We start from the raw sequence: 5135 nt of genomic DNA on the forward strand, positions 1-5135 counted from the left end.
TCCTTTTGCAGGCACAACGTTGAGATAATTATTTTCAAGAAAGTTGTTTTCGGGAAACAACTAACTCCATATGTTTGACCCATATCATTGTTCAACATAACTGTGTGCATATTGTTTGTATGTCATTTTGATGATGTATTTTTTTCCTTTTAATATGGAATCGTTAGAGATGATGAGTTGCCATTTATTTGCAAGTTCTAACTAAGGAAAATGGTGTATTTGTCAAGACATGAGTTGGAGTTACTCCGGCAACCTTTTTGATAAAGTGGGTCAACGTATGTTTGATTGCTCATATAGGATGGTTATTACCGAACATCTTTGGGAACCAAGGATTTTTGTAAAACATTTTTGCTGAAACCTTATTTTAGATTTATTTACCTTGAAGTGGATTTTTTCCTGGTTTATATTTGTTAAAACGTGTGTTCCACGTGCACACTTACTAGTGTCTAAAAAAGAAGAGCATCTATGGACGTATGTGGACAGACACACGGTGTATTAGGAAAGGGTTAGCCTTCTGTGCAGGGTTACTGTGGACGTGCATGGGCATTCTGCGCTGGCATGTGCCCCATGCAGAGGGCCATATTTTCTGTGGGATTCTGCCTTTTATTTTTCTCTTGCAATGTCCTACGGCGGCACAAGCAGATGTATGTGACTATGTGTACTTCTTATCTTTGATAAGATACATCTACTTTTATACATTTCTCTGACAAGTATTTTTAAACGGAGGGAGTAATTTTAAAAATGGGTTCACCAGGCCAAAAATGTGATGTAAAGTGACCGGTTAAAAATTTGGACCCCTGATTTAAGAGTTGTTTTAGTTTTGTTTTTTGGAGAAACAAAATGTACTCCTACATTAAGCAGTATTTGTGAGCGACACATGTCGAGCAAAGAGAGGCTTCAATTATCTTGTAGTATATGCAAGGGTGCCTAGCTACCTTTACAAAGATGACCTTTCTGTAGTGATTGGAATTAGTTACTTTAGTTCTCCATGTCACAAGATGTTGAGTCCTAATAAGGGCATCTTCAATAGTTTTGTTGTTAGCTTACTTGTAAAAGTTTTGTTGTCATCGACCAACAACTTATCATATACAACTACTCAAATCAAATGTGTGTAGTTTGCCCATCTTAAGGTGATACAATGTACAAGACTTCTCTCCCATTCTACTGTGAAGCTTGTGCAACATTTGTTGATTCATGAGCACACAACATTGCCATCTATCCTCATTTATCCTCATTAAAGAGTTTAGTCTGGCTTACAGGAGCCGCCCCCAGACCCCCGCGTCGTCCGCTCCGGGCGACTCGGGGGCGAAACCCTAGCCGCCCCCAGGTTTCCCCCCGCCTCCCCTCCTCCTCCCCCGCCGCCGCCGGCAGCCGCCCGCGCGGCAGTAGGCGGCGGCGGGGCTTCCCCGAGCACCCGCCTCGACGTGGAGGCGTCCCCTCCCCGCATCAGACGCCGCTGCCCGCCTCCTCACCTCCTGGTGGCCGCCGAACTGCCAGATCAGGCCGGCTCCGCCCTGGATCGGGGCTGGCTTCTCTTTGGCGGCTGGTGGGCCGGGGATCGCTGGATCCGCCCGGATCTGGCCGGCGCGGCCCTGCCTCGTCGCCCGGCTTGGGTGCTCATGGCGTGGTCTCCCTGGTGGCGGCGGTGTGGGTCGTTCTCCGTGTTTTGATGGGATGTGCGCGGTGGGTGGATGCCGGGGCGGCGGCCTCGAACGGTGTGGACGGCGTGGCCTCTCGACAGGCGACGGCCGTGGGAGCCGGTGGTCCGCGACTTCGGCTGTGCGGGCGGCGAGGTCTCGGTGGACGTCTACTACGGTGGGTCGGGGTGCCCCGTCACCTGGCGTGCCTGCTTTGATGAAGTCCGATGCCTTCTCCGGCTGCGGGCGCTCCCCTGGCCAGGTCTTTGGCCGGGTGGTTGGGACGGGGGAGGGATCGGGGGAAACCCTTGGCCGTCGGTGGAGGCCACGACAATGGCGGCGCCTTGTGGGCGTCGGTTTCCTTCTTGGAGGCCTTGTCGAGGTCCTATCCCGTCTCTCACTGTGCTCTTCATTTGGGCGAAAGCTCTAGTTCCCCTTGCGGGCGACGGCGTCGTACCTTCAGCGCGCTCCTTCTTGAAGGCGTCGCCTGGGGTCCCCGGAAGCACGGTGGGCGCTTCGTGGTGCGTGTGAGGTGTTTGGCGGCGGCAATGTGTGCGGCGATTTATCTATTCTACCGCTGATCTTCATCTTGTGGTAGCGCTCCATCTGCTTGGTGATGTTCTAACGTAGGTGGTGGTCGTCATTTGGCGTCATCTGTAAATATAAACGAGACCGGGTGGACTCTCATACAATTGCCAACCATTATACATGCTCCTAGATGAAAAGAATAAATAAGATGAAATAGAAAGAGAGAATGTGAAACAAAAAATTAACTTAATAACCAACCCTTCCGAGTAATTATAGTACTAGCTCTTGTTTTTTATCTGTATAGTACTAGCTCTTGATAACATGGCGTTGTTATATAATGAGCTAATGGCTATATTTTTAGCGAGGTAATATCACCGAAAGTTATAGAACCTGCGCTCGATGTTCAGTTTGGTGCTAGAACTTTAAAGATACGGTCATAAAATGCATACGCGGACGATCTATGTGTATGAGCCCACCTGTCACTGAGAGATGGCACTCGGCTAGCGCATTCTTGCACAAAATGCACCTGTGTTTTATTTATTTGTGGGTACAGCCGACCACCACGACAAATTCTTGCACAAAACCCCCTCACTTTTTTATTTACAGAAAAGCCAACCACCATACTGTACATCGCCATCATACCTGAGCAAATTCAGAAAGAAAAAATTAAAGCGGGCACCCCAAGTCTCAAACACGCGAACTAATCTAACGAGAACGAGCTAGTGCAACACAACAACCAGTACATCAGCTGTCTGGACGTTGATAACAAATCTATATGTATTGATACCGGGAATGCATATGGAGCGGAGCTTACATGGGCTGCGAATACAGTGGCCCATTTTACATGCACTTATATTTAAGATATTTCTAAAACTAAGTAATAACGTTATGTTCAAATATTTGCGCCTTAAAAATATGATACATGCATACACTGATTAGTAAATATAAACATGTGTATTATGTGAAAACAATTTAGTAAAACGAAAGTAATAAAAACATTTAAGATATATTTTTAAAAATATTTGTAAATGTAAGTAGTAAAATTGCGTTCAAATACTTGTGTGTTAAAAATATTATACAAACAAATGATGATTAGTAAATAAAAACATTTAAATATACAGCTCCTTACTAGACAAAAAATATTTAGTTAAAATGGACATTGAAAATGTTTATTAAATAAATATGTTTAATGAATCCAAGAAAATTTATACGCTCTTGGCTTATATTTAAATTATAAAATAATTATGAATACAAAAATTTAATAAATATTTCTGATATTCACTTGTGTAATTTTTTACTCATGACATATAACCAAGAACAAATATAATTTAAATATTAGCCATGATTGAATATTCATATCAATAGTTTAAATTTTAAATTACTAGTACTATTTTTTATTATACAAATGTGTGTGTAATTGCTGAAATGTTTTTATGATTAAGCTAATATTTTTGAAAATATTTGTATTATTTAAATAATAATGTTTTTTAACAAATCATAAATATCATTTTAAATATATGAATATTTTTAAATTAATACATGAAATTTTTTTAAAGTAAGTTATTTTGTTTGTATGTAAAGTATTTATAACACATAAATATTTGAAACTTATTTTTATTACTGAGATTATATTGTTGGTCGTAGACAGCTGGTGAATATTTTTAGTTTCCGTTTATTCCTTGGTTTGGCTGATGTCCACGCGAACGCGCTACTAAAGAATGTCAGTATGTTATAGGAGCAGTAACTAGTTCCTGGTCGAATGGTTAGTGCGTGCGCTAAGTACTCTACGCTGAGGTCATTGATTCTAGTCATCATGTTTCCATTTTTTGTTTTAAATTTCCCGAGCCACTCTGGACTTAGGTTTGGGCTTTTTTCAAAAATAAAATAAGTCGAGGGGTTTCTGCCACGCAAGCCGCTCATACGTCCGCATACGTATTTTGTGACCGTATTTGCACGCGATGTCAAGTTAAGTGACCATAAATCCGTATTTTCAAAGTTTTAGCACCAAACTGAACATCTAGCATAAGTTCTATGACTCTCGGTGATACTACCTCATTTTTAGCCTTGCTCTTACAGGTAACAAAATTCATAATGCCTCTAGCCATTTAGACCCTATCCACAAGCACGTACCAATCTGTGGGTGACCAAAACTGTAACTGACCATTCTTGTCTGCACATCGTGAAAATGTTGTCAAACTGCTTCCTTTGTCATGGTTTATTGACACCCCTCGCATTTTAGGGGCGAACTTTGACCGTACATCCAATTAGAAAATGGAAGTAAATGGCAGAAAAATAGATTTGTGGCATATAACTTTTACAAAGGGTACTAATAAATTAGGATGGATGAATTAGTAATTACAAGATTATCAACTCTTGCTATAGGCGGCCGCTTGACACCGCATTGTTAGATGCATGGAGATTCATTGAAATTTGAACTGGACGCATTGTTGTGACACACTAATACTGCTACGAGGTTCGACATTGTGGTGTCCGCCACCATGGGAGGTTCACCGGTTTCTCTCTTTGTCCGATCATGCAATCTATGCTATGTGCACTCACAAGGTGTAATGACAGGACATGTGGTCGTTAAAAGTCAGAATATGGCCTCTAACCATCCTCATAACCTCTATCGTTAAAAGCAATAATGGCCACATACCAGGCTTTCCTTATAATTATTAAATAATACTAGCAAATATGTCCGTGCGTTGCAATGGGGAAAAAATTTATCTCGCCTCTTGCACAATAAGCATAACTCAAAACTCTCAACAGGTCCATGTCATATATTTCAACACCTCACCCCACCTTTAGTGTCCATCCTCCTTGCCACCCTCACCAATGATGATAGCGGTGTTCGCCTGAGCACAACGCATCCGAACATGATTAATCCCACGTCAATGAGCTCGCCACCGCATGTCACACCCTTCATTGCGCCCACGCAAGGGAATATTTCAAAATCAAAACTTTAAAACA

Source organism: Triticum urartu, chromosome 7, assembly GCF_003073215.2.
Source record: "Triticum urartu cultivar G1812 chromosome 7, Tu2.1, whole genome shotgun sequence".
Taxonomy (NCBI): Eukaryota; Viridiplantae; Streptophyta; class Magnoliopsida; order Poales; family Poaceae; genus Triticum; species Triticum urartu.